Source organism: Electrona antarctica (assembly GCF_951216825.1).
Source record: "Electrona antarctica genome assembly, chromosome: 19".
Classification (NCBI taxonomy): domain Eukaryota; kingdom Metazoa; phylum Chordata; class Actinopteri; order Myctophiformes; family Myctophidae; genus Electrona; species Electrona antarctica.
Genome location: NC_136800.1, coordinates 33,479,482 through 33,499,284, shown reverse-complemented (window position 1 = coordinate 33,499,284; position 19,803 = coordinate 33,479,482).

Here is a 19,803-nt window from a genome sequence, read left to right as displayed (position 1 = left end):
ATCCTTTTTGACCATGGGCTATAGCCCATGGTCTCGGACGGCATACTATAGCATGCCGTTTCCGTTTTTCATCATTTTTGAGGATTTGAAAAAAAGACGAAAATCACCCCGAGACCATGGACTATAGCCCATGGTCTCGGAGTGATTTTCATCTTTTTTTCAAATCCTCGTTTTTCATCCTTTTTGACCATGGGCTATAGCCCATGGTCTCGGACGGCATACTATAGCATGCCGTTTCCGTTTTTCATCATTTTTGAGGATTTGAAAAAAAGACGAAAATCACCCCGAGACCATGGACTATAGCCCATGGTCTCGGAGTGATTTTCATCTTTTTTTCAAATCCTCGTTTTTCATCCTTTTTGACCATGGGCTATAGCCCATGGTCTCGGGCGGCATACTATAGCATGCCGTTTCTGTTTTTCATAATGTTTGAGGATTTGAAAAAAAGACGAAAATCACCCCGAGACCATGGACTATAGCTTTTCTATTTCTAAAACTATGAAACATTTCAAAGATTCCTTTTCAGGCAAACATGTCCACCGTAAGATGAACCTAAATAGGTTAAATGGTAAATGGTGCATTTATATAGTGCCTTTATCCAAGGCGCTTTACATAGATTGTGCATTACATTCACCCATTCACACACACATTCATACACCGATTGCGGCGGAAGCCATGCAAGGTACCAACCAGCACATCAGGAGCAATTTGGGGTTCAGTGTCTTGCCCAAGGACACTTTGTCATGTAGGCAGGAGGAGCCGGGATTCGAACCGCCGACCCATGGATCATTGGACGACCTGCTCTACCTCTTGAGCCAATGTCGCCACAGTAGGCTATAGGCCCACAGTAGGTTATAGGCCCATAGCCCATGGCCTTGGATGGCATACTATAGCATGCCTTTTTTCATCATTTTTGAGGATTAAAAAGAAGACGAAAATCACCCCGAGACCATGGACTATAGCCCATGGTCTCGGAGTGATTTTCATCTTTTTTTCAAATCCTCGTTTTTCATCCTTTTTGACCATGGGCTATAGCCCATGGTGTCGGACGGCATACTATAGCATGCCGTTTCCGCTTTTCATCATTTTTGAGGATTTAAAAAAAGACGAAAATCACACCAAGACCATGGACTATAGCCCATGGTCTCGGAGTGATTTTCATCTTTTTTTCAAATCCTTGTTTTTCATCCTTTTTGACCATGGGCTATAGGACGGCATACTATAGCATGCCGTTTCCGTTTTTCATCATTTTTGAGGATTTGAAAAACAGACGAAAATCACCCGAGACCATGGACTATAGCCCATGGTCTCGGAGTGATTTTCATCTTTTTTTCAAATCCTCGTTTTTCATCCTTTTTGACCATGGGCTATAGCCCATGGTCTCGGGCGGCATACTATAGCATGCCGTTTCCGTTTTTCATAATGTTTGAGGATTTGAAAAAAAGACGAAAATCACCCCGAGACCATGGACTATAGCTTTTCTATTTCTAAAACTATGAAACATTTCAAAGATTCCTTTTCAGGCAAACATGTCCACCGTAAGATGAACCTAAATAGGTTAAATGGTAAATGGTGCATTTATATAGTGCCTTTATCCAAGGCGCTTTACATAGATTGTGCATTACATTCACCCATTCACACACACATTCATACACCGATTGCGGCGGAAGCCATGCAAGGTACCAACCAGCACATCAGGAGCAATTTGGGGTTCAGTGTCTTGCCCAAGGACACTTTGTAATGTAGGCAGGAGGAGCCGGGATTCGAACCGCCGACCCATGGATCATTGGACGACCTGCTCTACCTCTTGAGCCAATGTCGCCACAGTAGGTTATAGGCCCACAGTAGGTTATAGGCCCATAGCCCATGGCCTTGGATGGCATACTATAGCATGCCTTTTTTCATCATTTTTGAGGATTAAAAAGAAGACGAAAATCACCCCGAGACCATGGACTATAGCCCATGGTCTCGGAGTGATTTTCATCTTTTTTTCAAATCCTCGTTTTTCATCCTTTTTGACCATGGGCTATAGCCCATGGTCTCGGACGGCATACTATAGCATGCCGTTTCCGTTTTTCATCATTTTTGAGGATTTGAAAAAAAGACGAAAATCACCCCGAGACCATGGACTATAGCCCATGGTCTCGGAGTGATTTTCATCTTTTTTTCAAATCCTCGTTTTTCATCCTTTTTGACCATGGGCTATAGCCCATGGTCTCGGACGGCATACTATAGCATGCCGTTTTCGCTTTTCATCATTTTTGAGGATTTAAAAAAATACGAAAATCACGCCGAGACCATGGACTATAGCCCATGGTCTCGGGCGGCATACTATAGCATGCCGTTTCCGTTTTTCATAATGTTTGAGGATTTGAAAAAAAGACGAAAATCACCCCGAGACCATGGACTATAGCTTTTCTATTTCTAAAACTATGAAACATTTCAAAGATTCCTTTTCAGGCAAACATGTCCACCGTAAGATGAACCTAAATAGGTTAAATGGTAAATGGTGCATTTATATAGTGCCTTTATCCAAGGCGCTTTACATAGATTGTGCATTACATTCACCCATTCACACACACATTCATACACCGATTGCGGCGGAAGCCATGCAAGGTACCAACCAGCACATCAGGAGCAATTTGGGGTTCAGTGTCTTGCCCAAGGACACTTTGTCATGTAGGCAGGAGGAGCCGGGATTCGAACCGCCGACCCATGGATCATTGGACGACCTGCTCTACCTCTTGAGCCAATGACGCCACAGTAGGTTATAGGCCCACAGTAGGTTATAGGCCCATAGCCCATGGCCTTGGATGGCATACTATAGCATGCCTTTTTTCATCATTTTTGAGGATTAAAAAGAAGACGAAAATCACCCCGAGACCATGGACTATAGCCCATGGTCTCGGAGTGATTTTCATCTTTTTTTCAAATCCTCGTTTTTCATCCTTTTTGACCATGGGCTAAAGCCCATGGTCTCGGACGGCATACTATAGCATGCCATTTCCGTTTTTCATCATTTTTGAGGATTTGAAAAAAAGACGAAAATCACCCCGAGACCATGGACTATAGCCCATGGTCTCGGAGTGATTTTCATCTTTTTTTCAAATCCTCGTTTTTCATCCTTTTTGACCATGGGCTATAGCCCATGGTCTCGGACGGCATACTATAGCATGCCGTTTCCGTTTTTCATCATTTTTGAGGATTTGAAAAAAAGACGAAAATCACCCCGAGACCATGGACTATAGCCCATGGTCTCGGAGTGATTTTCATCTTTTTTTCAAATCCTCGTTTTTCATCCTTTTTGACCATGGGCTATAGCCCATGGTCTCGGACGGCATACTATAGCATGCCGTTTCCGCTTTTCATCATTTTTGAGGATTTAAAAAAAGACGAAAATCACGCCGAGACCATGGACTATAGCCCATGGTCTCGGAGTGATTTTCATCTTTTTTTCAAATCCTTGTTTTTCATCCTTTTTGACCATGGGCTATAGCCCATGGTCTCGGACGGCATACTATAGCATGCCGTTTCCGTTTTTCATCATTTTTGAGGATTTGAAAAAAAGACGAAAATCACCCCGAGACCATGGACTATAGCCCATGGTCTCGGAGTGATTTTCATCTTTTTTTCAAATCCTCGTTTTTCATCCTTTTTGACCATGGGCTATAGCCCATGGTCTCGGGCGGCATACTATAGCATGCCGTTTCCGTTTTTCATAATGTTTGAGGATTTGAAAAAAAGACGAAAATCACCCCGAGACCATGGACTATAGCTTTTCTATTTCTAAAACTATGAAACATTTCAAAGATTCCTTTTCAGGCAAACATGTCCACCGTAAGATGAACCTAAATAGGTTAAATGGTAAATGGTGCATTTATATAGTGCCTTTATCCAAGGCGCTTTACATAGATTGTGCATTACATTCACCCATTCACACACACATTCATACACCGATTGCGGCGGAAGCCATGCAAGGTACCAACCAGCACATCAGGAGCAATTTGGGGTTCAGTGTCTTGCCCAAGGACACTTTGTCATGTAGGCAGGAGGAGCCGGGATTCGAACCGCCGACCCATGGATCATTGGACGACCTGCTCTACCTCTTGAGCCAATGACGCCACAGTAGGTTATAGGCCCACAGTAGGTTATAGGCCCATAGCCCATGGCCTTGGATGGCATACTATAGCATGCCTTTTTTCATCATTTTTGAGGATTAAAAAGAAGACGAAAATCACCCCGAGACCATGGACTATAGCCCATGGTCTCGGAGTGATTTTCATCTTTTTTTCAAATCCTCGTTTTTCATCCTTTTTGACCATGGGCTATAGCCCATGGTCTCGAACGGCATACTATAGCATGCCATTTCCGTTTTTCATCATTTTTGAGGATTTGAAAAAAAGACGAAAATCACCCCGAGACCATGGACTATAGCCCATGGTCTCGGAGTGATTTTCATCTTTTTTTCAAATCCTCGTTTTTCATCCTTTTTGACCATGGGCTATAGCCCATGGTCTCGGACGGCATACTATAGCATGCCGTTTTCGCTTTTCATCATTTTTGAGGATTTGAAAAAAAGACGAAAATCACGCCGAGACCATGGACTATAGCTTTTCTATTTCTAAAACTATGAAACATTTCAAAGATTCCTTTTCAGGCAAACATGTCCACCGTAAGATGAACCTAAATAGGTTAAATGGTAAATGGTGCATTTATATAGTGCCTTTATCCAAGGCGCTTTACATAGATTGTGCATTACATTCACCCATTCACACACACATTCATACACCGATTGCGGCGGAAGCCATGCAAGGTACCAACCAGCACATCAGGAGCAATTTGGGGTTCAGTGTCTTGCCCAAGGACACTTTGTCATGTAGGCAGGAGGAGCCGGGATTCGAACCGCCGACCCATGGATCATTGGACGACCTGCTCTACCTCTTGAGCCAATGTCGCCACAGTAGGTTATAGGCCCACAGTAGGTTATAGGCCCATAGCCCATGGCCTTGGATGGCATACTATAGCATGCCTTTTTTCATCATTTTTGAGGATTAAAAAGAAGACGAAAATCACCCCGAGACCATGGACTATAGCCCATGGTCTCGGAGTGATTTTCATCTTTTTTTCAAATCCTCGTTTTTCATCCTTTTTGACCATGGGCTATAGCCCATGGTCTCGGACGGCATACTATAGCATGCCGTTTCCGTTTTTCATCATTTTTGAGGATTTGAAAAAAAGACGAAAATCACCCCGAGACCATGGACTATAGCCCATGGTCTCGGAGTGATTTTCATCTTTTTTTCAAATCCTCGTTTTTCATCCTTTTTGACCATGGGCTATAGCCCATGGTCTCGGACGGCATACTATAGCATGCCGTTTTCGCTTTTCATCATTTTTGAGGATTTAAAAAAATACGAAAATCACGCCGAGACCATGGACTATAGCCCATGGTCTCGGGCGGCATACTATAGCATGCCGTTTCCGTTTTTCATAATGTTTGAGGATTTGAAAAAAAGACGAAAATCACCCCGAGACCATGGACTATAGTTTTTCTATTTCTAAAACTATGAAACATTTCAAAGATTCCTTTTCAGGCAAACATGTCCACCGTAAGATGAACCTAAATAGGTTAAATGGTAAATGGTGCATTTATATAGTGCCTTTATCCAAGGCGCTTTACATAGATTGTGCATTACATTCACCCATTCACACACACATTCATACACCGATTGCGGCGGAAGCCATGCAAGGTACCAACCAGCACATCAGGAGCAATTTGGGGTTCAGTGTCTTGCCCAAGGACACTTTGTCATGTAGGCAGGAGGAGCCGGGATTCGAACCGCCGACCCATGGATCATTGGACGACCTGCTCTATCTCTTGAGCCAATGACGCCACAGTAGGTTATAGGCCCACAGTAGGTTATAGGCCCATAGCCCATGGCCTTGGATGGCATACTATAGCATGCCTTTTTTCATCATTTTTGAGGATTAAAAAGAAGACGAAAATCACCCCGAGACCATGGACTATAGCCCATGGTCTCGGAGTGATTTTCATCTTTTTTTCAAATCCTCGTTTTTCATCCTTTTTGACCATGGGCTATAGCCCATGGTCTCGGACGGCATACTATAGCATGCCGTTTCCGTTTTTCATCATTTTTGAGGATTTGAAAAAAAAACGAAAATCACCCCGAGACCATGGACTATAGCCCATGGTCTCGGAGTGATTTTCATCTTTTTTTCAAATCCTCGTTTTTCATCCTTTTTGACCATGGGCTATAGCCCATGGTCTCGGACGGCATACTATAGCATGCCGTTTTCGCTTTTCATCATTTTTGAGGATTTGAAAAAAAGACGAAAATCACGCCGAGACCATGGACTATAGCTTTTCTATTTCTAAAACTATGAAACATTTCAAAGATTCCTTTTCAGGCAAACATGTCCACCGTAAGATGAACCTAAATAGGTTAAATGGTAAATGGTGCATTTATATAGTGCCTTTATCCAAGGCGCTTTACATAGATTGTGCATTACATTCACCCATTCACACACACATTCATACACCGATTGCGGCGGAAGCCATGCAAGGTACCAACCAGCACATCAGGAGCAATTTGGGGTTCAGTGTCTTGCCCAAGGACACTTTGTCATGTAGGCAGGAGGAGCCGGGATTCGAACCGCCGACCCATGGATCATTGGACGACCTGCTCTACCTCTTGAGCCAATGACGCCACAGTAGGTTATAGGCCCACAGTAAGTTATAGGCCCATAGCCCATGGCCTTGGATGGCATACTATAGCATGCCTTTTTTCATCATTTTTGAGGATTAAAAAGAAGACGAAAATCACCCCGAGACCATGGACTATAGCCCATGGTCTCGGAGTGATTTTCATCTTTTTTTCAAATCCTCGTTTTTCATCCTTTTTGACCATGGGCTATAGCCCATGGTCTCGGACGGCATACTATAGCATGCCGTTTCCGTTTTTCATCATTTTTGAGGATTTGAAAAAAAGACGAAAATCACCCCGAGACCATGGACTATAGCCCATGGTCTCGGAGTGATTTTCATCTTTTTTTCAAATCCTCGTTTTTCATCCTTTTTGACCATGGGCTATAGCCCATGGTCTCGGACGGCATACTATAGCATGCCGTTTTCGCTTTTCATCATTTTTGAGGATTTAAAAAAATACGAAAATCACGCCGAGACCATGGACTATAGCCCATGGTCTCGGAGTGATTTTCATCTTTTTTTCAAATCCTTGTTTTTCATCCTTTTTGACCATGGGCTATAGCCCATGGTCTCGGACGGCATACTATAGCATGCCGTTTCAGTTTTTCATCATTTTTGAGGATTTGAAAAAAGACGAAAATCACCCCGAGACCATGGACTATAGCCCATGGTCTCGGAGTGCTTTTCATCTTTTTTTCAAATCCTCGTTTTTCATCCTTTTTTGTCTCGGACGGCATACTATAGCATGCCGTTTCCGTTTTTCATCATTTTTGAGGATTTGAAAAAAAGACGAAAATCACCCCGAGACCATGGACTATAGCCCATGGTCTCGGAGTGATTTTCATCTTTTTTTCAAATCCTCGTTTTTCATCCTTTTTGACCATGGGCTATAGCCCATGGTCTCGGACGGCATACTATAGCATGCCGTTTTCGCTTTTCATCATTTTTGAGGATTTAAAAAAATACGAAAATCACGCCGAGACCATGGACTATAGCCCATGGTCTCGGGCGGCATACTATAGCATGCCGTTTCCGTTTTTCATAATGTTTGAGGATTTGAAAAAAAGACGAAAATCACCCCGAGACCATGGACTATAGCTTTTCTATTTCTAAAACTATGAAACATTTCAAAGATTCCTTTTCAGGCAAACATGTCCACCGTAAGATGAACCTAAATAGGTTAAATGGTAAATGGTGCATTTATATAGTGCCTTTATCCAAGGCGCTTTACATAGATTGTGCATTACATTCACCCATTCACACACACATTCATACACCGATTGCGGCGGAAGCCATGCAAGGTACCAACCAGCACATCAGGAGCAATTTGGGGTTCAGTGTCTTGCCCAAGGACACTTTGTCATGTAGGCAGGAGGAGCCGGGATTCGAACCGCCGACCCATGGATCATTGGACGACCTGCTCTACCTCTTGAGCCAATGACGCCACAGTAGGTTATAGGCCCACAGTAGGTTATAGGCCCATAGCCCATGGCCTTGGATGGCATACTATAGCATGCCTTTTTTCATCATTTTTGAGGATTAAAAAGAAGACGAAAATCACCCCGAGACCATGGACTATAGCCCATGGTCTCGGAGTGATTTTCATCTTTTTTTCAAATCCTCGTTTTTCATCCTTTTTGACCATGGGCTATAGCCCATGGTCTCGGACGGCATACTATAGCATGCCGTTTCCGTTTTTCATCATTTTTGAGGATTTGAAAAAAAGACGAAAATCACCCCGAGACCATGGACTATAGCCCATGGTCTCGGAGTGATTTTCATCTTTTTTTCAAATCCTCTTTTTTCATCCTTTTTGACCATGGGCTATAGCCCATGGTCTCGGACGGCATACTATAGCATGCCGTTTTCGCTTTTCATCATTTTTGAGGATTAAAAAAAATACGAAAATCACGCCGAGACCATGGACTATAGCCCATGGTCTCGGAGTGATTTTCATCTTTTTTTCAAATCCTTGTTTTTCATCCTTTTTGACCATGGGCTATAGCCCATGGTCTCGGACGGCATACTATAGCATGCCGTTTCCGCTTTTCATCATTTTTGAGGATTTAAAAAAAGACGAAAATCACGCCGAGACCATGGACTATAGCCCATGGTCTCGGAGTGATTTTCATCTTTTTTTCAAATCCTTGTTTTTCATCCTTTTTGACCATGGGCTATAGCCCATGGTCTCGGACGGCATACTATAGCATGCCGTTTCCGTTTTTCATCATTTTTGAGGATTTGAAAAAAAGACGAAAATCACCCCGAGACCATGGACTATAGCCCATGGTCTCGGAGTGATTTTCATATTTTTTTCAAATCCTTGTTTTTCATCCTTTTTGACCATGGGCTATAGCCCATGGTCTCGGACGGCATACTATAGCATGCCGTTTCCGTTTTTCATCATTTTTGAGGATTTGAAAAAAAGACGAAAATCACGCCGAGACCATGGACTATAGCCCATGGTCTCGGAGTGATTTTCATCTTTTTTTCAAATCCTCGTTTTTCATCCTTTTTGACCATGGGCTATAGCCCATGGTCTCGGACGGCATACTATAGCATGCCGTTTTCGCTTTTCATCATTTTTGAGGATTTAAAAAAATACGAAAATCACGCCGAGACCATGGACTATAGCCCATGGTCTCGGAGTGATTTTCATCTTTTTTTCAAATCCTTGTTTTTCATCCTTTTTGACCATGGGCTATAGCCCATGGTCTCGGACGGCATACTATAGCATGCCGTTTCCGTTTTTCATCATTTTTGAGGATTTGAAAAAAAGACGAAAATCACCCCGAGACCATGGACTATAGCCCATGGTCTCGGAGTGATTTTCATCTTTTTTTCAAATCCTTGTTTTTCATCCTTTTTGACCATGGGCTATACCCCATGGTCTCGGACGGCATACTATAGCATGCCGTTTCCGTTTTTCATCATTTTTGAGGATTTGAAAAAAAGACGAAAATCACCCCGAGACCATGGACTATAGCTTTTCTATTTCTAAAACTATGAAACATTTCAAAGATTCCTTTTCAGGCAAACATGTCCACCGTAAGATGAACCTAAATAGGTTAAATGGTAAATGGTGCATTTATATAGTGCCTTTATCCAAGGCGCTTTACATAGATTGTGCATTACATTCACCCATTCACACACACATTCATACACCGATTGCGGCGGAAGCCATGCAAGGTACCAACCAGCACATCAGGAGCAATTTGGGGTTCAGTGTCTTGCCCAAGGACACTTTGTCATGTAGGCAGGAGGAGCCGGGATTCGAACCGCCGACCCATGGATCATTGGACGACCTGCTCTACCTCTTGAGCCAATGTCGCCACAGTAGGTTATAGGCCCACAGTAGGTTATAGGCCCATAGCCCATGGCCTTGGATGGCATACTATAGCATGCCTTTTTTCATCATTTTTGAGGATTAAAAAGAAGACGAAAATCACCCCGAGACCATGGACTATAGCCCATGGTCTCGGAGTGATTTTCATCTTTTTTTCAAATCCTCGTTTTTCATCCTTTTTGACCATGGGCTATAGCCCATGGTCTCGGACGGCATACTATAGCATGCCGTTTCCGTTTTTCATCATTTTTGAGGATTTGAAAAAAAGACGAAAATCACCCCGAGACCATGGACTATAGCCCATGGTCTCGGAGTGATTTTCATCTTTTTTTCAAATCCTCGTTTTTCATCCTTTTTGACCATGGGCTATAGCCCATGGTCTCGGACGGCATACTATAGCATGCCGTTTTCGCTTTTCATCATTTTTGAGGATTTAAAAAAATACGAAAATCACGCCGAGACCATGGATTATAGCCCATGGTCTCGGAGTGATTTTCATCTTTTTTTCAAATCCTTGTTTTTCATCCTTTTTGACCATGGGCTATAGCCCATGGTCTCGGACGGCATACTATAGCATGCCGTTTCCGTTTTTCATCATTTTTGAGGATTTGAAAAAAAGACGAAAATCACCCCGAGACCATGGACTATAGCCCATGGTCTCGGAGTGATTTTCATCTTTTTTTCAAATCCTCGTTTTTCATCCTTTTTGACCATGGGCTATAGCCCATGGTCTCGGGCGGCATACTATAGCATGCCGTTTCTGTTTTTCATAATGTTTGAGGATTTGAAAAAAAGACGAAAATCACCCCGAGACCATGGACTATAGCTTTTCTATTTCTAAAACTATGAAACATTTCAAAGATTCCTTTTCAGGCAAACATGTCCACCGTAAGATGAACCTAAATAGGTTAAATGGTAAATGGTGCATTTATATAGTGCCTTTATCCAAGGCGCTTTACATAGATTGTGCATTACATTCACCCATTCACACACACATTCATACACCGATTGCGGCGGAAGCCATGCAAGGTACCAACCAGCACATCAGGAGCAATTTGGGGTTCAGTGTCTTGCCCAAGGACACTTTGTCATGTAGGCAGGAGGAGCCGGGATTCGAACCGCCGACCCATGGATCATTGGACGACCTGCTCTACCTCTTGAGCCAATGTCGCCACAGTAGGTTATAGGCCCACAGTAGGTTATAGGCCCATAGCCCATGGCCTTGGATGGCATACTATAGCATGCCTTTTTTCATCATTTTTGAGGATTAAAAAGAAGACGAAAATCACCCCGAGACCATGGACTATAGCCCATGGTCTCGGAGTGATTTTCATCTTTTTTTCAAATCCTCGTTTTTCATCCTTTTTGACCATGGGCTATAGCCCATGGTGTCGGACGGCATACTATAGCATGCCGTTTCCGCTTTTCATCATTTTTGAGGATTTAAAAAAAGACGAAAATCACACCAAGACCATGGACTATAGCCCATGGTCTCGGAGTGATTTTCATCTTTTTTTCAAATCCTTGTTTTTCATCCTTTTTGACCATGGGCTATAGGACGGCATACTATAGCATGCCGTTTCCGTTTTTCATCATTTTTGAGGATTTGAAAAACAGACGAAAATCACCCGAGACCATGGACTATAGCCCATGGTCTCGGAGTGATTTTCATCTTTTTTTCAAATCCTCGTTTTTCATCCTTTTTGACCATGGGCTATAGCCCATGGTCTCGGACGGCATACTATAGCATGCCGTTTCCGTTTTTCATCATTTTTGAGGATTTGAAAAAAAGACGAAAATCACCCCGAGACCATGGACTATAGCCCATGGTCTCGGAGTGATTTTCATCTTTTTTTTAAATCCTCGTTTTTCATCCTTTTTGACCATGGGCTATAGCCCATGGTCTCGGACGGCATACTATAGCATGCCGTTTCCGCTTTTCATCATTTTTGAGGATTTAAAAAAAGACGAAAATCACGCCGAGACCATGGACTATAGCCCATGGTCTCGGAGTGATTTTCATCTTTTTTTCAAATCCTTGTTTTTCATCCTTTTTGACCATGGGCTATAGCCCATGGTCTCGGACGGCATACTATAGCATGCCGTTTCCGTTTTTCATCATTTTTGAGGATTTGAAAAAAAGACGAAAATCACCCCGAGACCATGGACTATAGCCCATGGTCTCGGAGTGATTTTCATCTTTTTTTCAAATCCTCGTTTTTCATCCTTTTTGACCATGGGCTATAGCCCATGGTCTCGGGCGGCATACTATAGCATGCCGTTTCCGTTTTTCATAATGTTTGAGGATTTGAAAAAAAGACGAAAATCACCCCGAGACCATGGACTATAGCCCATGGTCTCGGAGTGATTTTCATCTTTTTTTCAAATCCTCGTTTTTCATCCTTTTTGACCATGGGCTATAGCCCATGGTCTCGGACGGCATACTATAGCATGCCGTTTCCGTTTTTCATCATTTTTGAGGATTTGAAAAAAAGACGAAAATCACCCCGAGACCATGGACTATAGCCCATGGTCTCGGAGTGATTTTCATCTTTTTTTCAAATCCTCGTTTTTCATCCTTTTTGACCATGGGCTATAGCCCATGGTCTCGGACGGCATACTATAGCATGCCGTTTCCGTTTTTCATCATTTTTGAGGATTTGAAAAAAAGACGAAAATCACCCCGAGACCATGGACTATAGCTTTTCTATTTCTAAAACTATGAAACATTTCAAAGATTCCTTTTCAGGCAAACATGTCCACCGTAAGATGAACCTAAATAGGTTAAATGGTAAATGGTGCATTTATATAGTGCCTTTATCCAAGGCGCTTTACATAGATTGTGCATTACATTCACCCATTCACACACACATTCATACACCGATTGCGGCGGAAGCCATGCAAGGTACCAACCAGCACATCAGGAGCAATTTGGGGTTCAGTGTCTTGCCCAAGGACACTTTGTCATGTAGGCAGGAGGAGCCGGGATTCGAACCGCCGACCCATGGATCATTGGACGACCTGCTCTATCTCTTGAGCCAATGACGCCACAGTAGGTTATAGGCCCACAGTAGGTTATAGGCCCATAGCCCATGGCCTTGGATGGCATACTATAGCATGCCTTTTTTCATCATTTTTGAGGATTAAAAAGAAGACGAAAATCACCCCGAGACCATGGACTATAGCCCATGGTCTCGGAGTGATTTTCATCTTTTTTTCAAATCCTCGTTTTTCATCCTTTTTGACCATGGGCTATAGCCCATGGTCTCGGACGGCATACTATAGCATGCCGTTTCCGTTTTTCATCATTTTTGAGGATTTGAAAAAAAAAACGAAAATCACCCCGAGACCATGGACTATAGCCCATGGTCTCGGAGTGATTTTCATCTTTTTTTCAAATCCTCGTTTTTCATCCTTTTTGACCATGGGCTATAGCCCATGGTCTCGGACGGCATACTATAGCATGCCGTTTTCGCTTTTCATCATTTTTGAGGATTTGAAAAAAAGACGAAAATCACGCCGAGACCATGGACTATAGCTTTTCTATTTCTAAAACTATGAAACATTTCAAAGATTCCTTTTCAGTCAAACATGTCCACCGTAAGATGAACCTAAATAGGTTAAATGGTAAATGGTGCATTTATATAGTGCCTTTATCCAAGGCGCTTTACATAGATTGTGCATTACATTCACCCATTCACACACACATTCATACACCGATTGCGGCGGAAGCCATGCAAGGTACCAACCAGCACATCAGGAGCAATTTGGGGTTCAGTGTCTTGCCCAAGGACACTTTGTCATGTAGGCAGGAGGAGCCGGGATTCGAACCGCCGACCCATGGATCATTGGACGACCTGCTCTACCTCTTGAGCCAATGACGCCACAGTAGGTTATAGGCCCACAGTAGGTTATAGGCCCATAGCCCATGGCCTTGGATGGCATACTATAGCATGCCTTTTTTCATCATTTTTGAGGATTAAAAAGAAGACGAAAATCACCCCGAGACCATGGACTATAGCCCATGGTCTCGGAGTGATTTTCATCTTTTTTTCAAATCCTCGTTTTTCATCCTTTTTGACCATGGGCTATAGCCCATGGTCTCGGACGGCATACTATAGCATGCCGTTTCCGTTTTTCATCATTTTTGAGGATTTGAAAAAAAGACGAAAATCACCCCGAGACCATGGACTATAGCCCATGGTCTCGGAGTGATTTTCATCTTTTTTTCAAATCCTCGTTTTTCATCCTTTTTGACCATGGGCTATAGCCCATGGTCTCGGACGGCATACTATAGCATGCCGTTTTCGCTTTTCATCATTTTTGAGGATTTAAAAAAATACGAAAATCACGCCGAGACCATGGACTATAGCCCATGGTCTCGGAGTGATTTTCATCTTTTTTTCAAATCCTTGTTTTTCATCCTTTTTGACCATGGGCTATAGCCCATGGTCTCGGACGGCATACTATAGCATGCCGTTTCAGTTTTTCATCATTTTTGAGGATTTGAAAAAAGACGAAAATCACCCCGAGACCATGGACTATAGCCCATGGTCTCGGAGTGCTTTTCATCTTTTTTTCAAATCCTCGTTTTTCATCCTTTTTTGTCTCGGACGGCATACTATAGCATGCCGTTTCCGTTTTTCATCATTTTTGAGGATTTGAAAAAAAGACGAAAATCACCCCGAGACCATGGACTATAGCCCATGGTCTCGGAGTGATTTTCATCTTTTTTTCAAATCCTCGTTTTTCATCCTTTTTGACCATGGGCTATAGCCCATGGTCTCGGACGGCATACTATAGCATGCCGTTTTCGCTTTTCATCATTTTTGAGGATTTAAAAAAATACGAAAATCACGCCGAGACCATGGACTATAGCCCATGGTCTCGGGCGGCATACTATAGCATGCCGTTTCCGTTTTTCATAATGTTTGAGGATTTGAAAAAAAGACGAAAATCACCCCGAGACCATGGACTATAGCTTTTCTATTTCTAAAACTATGAAACATTTCAAAGATTCCTTTTCAGGCAAACATGTCCACCGTAAGATGAACCTAAATAGGTTAAATGGTAAATGGTGCATTTATATAGTGCCTTTATCCAAGGCGCTTTACATAGATTGTGCATTACATTCACCCATTCACACACACATTCATACACCGATTGCGGCGGAAGCCATGCAAGGTACCAACCAGCACATCAGGAGCAATTTGGGGTTCAGTGTCTTGCCCAAGGACACTTTGTCATGTAGGCAGGAGGAGCCGGGATTCGAACCGCCGACCCATGGATCATTGGACGACCTGCTCTACCTCTTGAGCCAATGACGCCACAGTAGGTTATAGGCCCACAGTAGGTTATAGGCCCATAGCCCATGGCCTTGGATGGCATACTATAGCATGCCTTTTTTCATCATTTTTGAGGATTAAAAAGAAGACGAAAATCACCCCGAGACCATGGACTATAGCCCATGGTCTCGGAGTGATTTTCATCTTTTTTTCAAATCCTCGTTTTTCATCCTTTTTGACCATGGGCTATAGCCCATGGTCTCGGACGGCATACTATAGCATGCCGTTTCCGTTTTTCATCATTTTTGAGGATTTGAAAAAAAGACGAAAATCACCCCGAGACCATGGACTATAGCCCATGGTCTCGGAGTGATTTTCATCTTTTTTTCAAATCCTCTTTTTTCATCCTTTTTGACCATGGGCTATAGCCCATGGTCTCGGACGGCATACTATAGCATGCCGTTTTCGCTTTTCATCATTTTTGAGGATTAAAAAAAATACGAAAATCACGCCGAGACCATGGACTATAGCCCATGGTCTCGGAGTGATTTTCATCTTTTTTTCAAATCCTTGTTTTTCATCCTTTTTGACCATGGGCTATAGCCCATGGTCTCGGACGGCATACTATAGCATGCCGTTTCCGTTTTTCATCATTTTTGAGGATTTGAAAAAAGACGAAAATCACCCCGAGACCATGGACTATAGCCCATGGTCTCGGAGTGATTTTCATCTTTTTTTCAAATCCTCGTTTTTCATCCTTTTTGACCATGGGCTATAGCCCATGGTCTCGGACGGCATACTATAGCATGCCGTTTCCGCTTTTCATCATTTTTGAGGATTTAAAAAAAGACGAAAATCACGCCGAGACCATGGACTATAGCCCATGGTCTCGGAGTGATTTTCATCTTTTTTTCAAATCCTTGTTTTTCATCCTTTTTGACCATGGGCTATAGCCCATGGTCTCGGACGGCATACTATAGCATGCCGTTTCCGTTTTTCATCATTTTTGAGGATTTGAAAAAAAGACGAAAATCACCCCGAGACCATGGACTATAGCCCATGGTCTCGGAGTGATTTTCATATTTTTTTCAAATCCTTGTTTTTCATCCTTTTTGACCATGGGCTATAGCCCATGGTCTCGGACGGCATACTATAGCATGCCGTTTCCGTTTTTCATCATTTTTGAGGATTTGAAAAAAAGACGAAAATCACGCCGAGACCATGGACTATAGCCCATGGTCTCGGAGTGATTTTCATCTTTTTTTCAAATCCTCGTTTTTCATCCTTTTTGACCATGGGCTATAGCCCATGGTCTCGGACGGCATACTATAGCATGCCGTTTTCGCTTTTCATCATTTTTGAGGATTTAAAAAAATACGAAAATCACGCCGAGACCATGGACTATAGCCCATGGTCTCGGAGTGATTTTCATCTTTTTTTCAAATCCTTGTTTTTCATCCTTTTTGACCATGGGTCTTTTTGACCATGGGCTATAGCCCATGGTCTCGGACGGCATACTATAGCATGCCGTTTCCGTTTTTCATCATTTTTGAGGATTTGAAAAAAAGACGAAAATCACCCCGAGACCATGGACTATAGCCCATGGTCTCGGAGTGATTTTCATCTTTTTTTCAAATCCTTGTTTTTCATCCTTTTTGACCATGGGCTATACCCCATGGTCTCGGACGGCATACTATAGCATGCCGTTTCCGTTTTTCATCATTTTTGAGGATTTGAAAAAAAGACGAAAATCACCCCGAGACCATGGACTATAGCTTTTCTATTTCTAAAACTATGAAACATTTCAAAGATTCCTTTTCAGGCAAACATGTCCACCGTAAGATGAACCTAAATAGGTTAAATGGTAAATGGTGCATTTATATAGTGCCTTTATCCAAGGCGCTTTACATAGATTGTGCATTACATTCACCCATTCACACACACATTCATACACCGATTGCGGCGGAAGCCATGCAAGGTACCAACCAGCACATCAGGAGCAATTTGGGGTTCAGTGTCTTGCCCAAGGACACTTTGTCATGTAGGCAGGAGGAGCCGGGATTCGAACCGCCGACCCATGGATCATTGGACGACCTGCTCTACCTCTTGAGCCAATGTCGCCACAGTAGGTTATAGGCCCACAGTAGGTTATAGGCCCATAGCCCATGGCCTTGGATGGCATACTATAGCATGCCTTTTTTCATCATTTTTGAGGATTAAAAAGAAGACGAAAATCACCCCGAGACCATGGACTATAGCCCATGGTCTCGGAGTGATTTTCATCTTTTTTTCAAATCCTCGTTTTTCATCCTTTTTGACCATGGGCTATAGCCCATGGTCTCGGACGGCATACTATAGCATGCCGTTTCCGTTTTTCATCATTTTTGAGGATTTGAAAAAAAGACGAAAATCACCCCGAGACCATGGACTATAGCCCATGGTCTCGGAGTGATTTTCATCTTTTTTTCAAATCCTCGTTTTTCATCCTTTTTGACCATGGGCTATAGCCCATGGTCTCGGACGGCATACTATAGCATGCCGTTTTCGCTTTTCATCATTTTTGAGGATTTAAAAAAATACGAAAATCACGCCGAGACCATGGATTATAGCCCATGGTCTCGGAGTGATTTTCATCTTTTTTTCAAATCCTTGTTTTTCATCCTTTTTGACCATGGGCTATAGCCCATGGTCTCGGACGGCATACTATAGCATGCCGTTTCCGTTTTTCATCATTTTTGAGGATTTGAAAAAAAGACGAAAATCACCCCGAGACCATGGACTATAGCCCATGGTCTCGGAGTGATTTTCATCTTTTTTTCAAATCCTCGTTTTTCATCCTTTTTGACCATGGGCTATAGCCCATGGTCTCGGGCGGCATACTATAGCATGCCGTTTCTGTTTTTCATAATGTTTGAGGATTTGAAAAAAAAGACGAAAATCACCCCGAGACCATGGACTATAGCTTTTCTATTTCTAAAACTATGAAACATTTCAAAGATTCCTTTTCAGGCAAACATGTCCACCGTAAGATGAACCTAAATAGGTTAAATGGTAAATGGTGCATTTATATAGTGCCTTTATCCAAGGCGCTTTACATAGATTGTGCATTACATTCACCCATTCACACACACATTCATACACCGATTGCGGCGGAAGCCATGCAAGGTACCAACCAGCACATCAGGAGCAATTTGGGGTTCAGTGTCTTGCCCAAGGACACTTTGTCATGTAGGCAGGAGGAGCCGGGATTCGAACCGCCGACCCATGGATCATTGGACGACCTGCTCTACCTCTTGAGCCAATGTCGCCACAGTAGGTTATAGGCCCACAGTAGGTTATAGGCCCATAGCCCATGGCCTTGGATGGCATACTATAGCATGCCTTTTTTCATCATTTTTGAGGATTAAAAAGAAGACGAAAATCACCCCGAGACCATGGACTATAGCCCATGGTCTCGGAGTGATTTTCATCTTTTTTTCAAATCCTCGTTTTTCATCCTTTTTGACCATGGGCTATAGCCCATGGTGTCGGACGGCATACTATAGCATGCCGTTTCCGCTTTTCATCATTTTTGAGGATTTAAAAAAAGACGAAAATCACACCAAGACCATGGACTATAGCCCATGGTCTCGGAGTGATTTTCATCTTTTTTTCAAATCCTTGTTTTTCATCCTTTTTGACCATGGGCTATAGGACGGCATACTATAGCATGCCGTTTCCGTTTTTCATCATTTTTGAGGATTTGAAAAACAGACGAAAATCACCCGAGACCATGGACTATAGCCCATGGTCTCGGAGTGATTTTCATCTTTTTTTCAAATCCTCGTTTTTCATCCTTTTTGACCATGGGCTATAGCCCATGGTCTCGGGCGGCATACTATAGCATGCCGTTTCCGTTTTTCATAATGTTTGAGGATTTGAAAAAAAGACGAAAATCACCCCGAGACCATGGACTATAGCTTTTCTATTTCTAAAACTATGAAACATTTCAAAGATTCCTTTTCAGGCAAACATGTCCACCGTAAGATGAACCTAAATAGGTTAAATGGTAAATGGTGCATTTATATAGTGCCTTTATCCAAGGCGCTTTACATAGATTGTGCATTACATTCACCCATTCACACACACATTCATACACCGATTGCGGCGGAAGCCATGCAAGGTACCTACCAGCACATCAGGAGCAATTTGGGGTTCAGTGTCTTGCCCAAGGACACTTTGTCATGTAGGCAGGAGGAGCCGGGATTCGAACCGCCGACCCATGGATCATTGGACGACCTGCTCTACCTCTTGAGCCAATGACGCCACAGTAGGTTATAGGCCCACAGTAGGTTATAGGCCCATAGCCCATGGCCTTGGATGGCATACTATAGCATGCCTTTTTTCATCATTTTTGAGGATTAAAAAGAAGACGAAAATCACCCCGAGACCATGGACTATAGCCC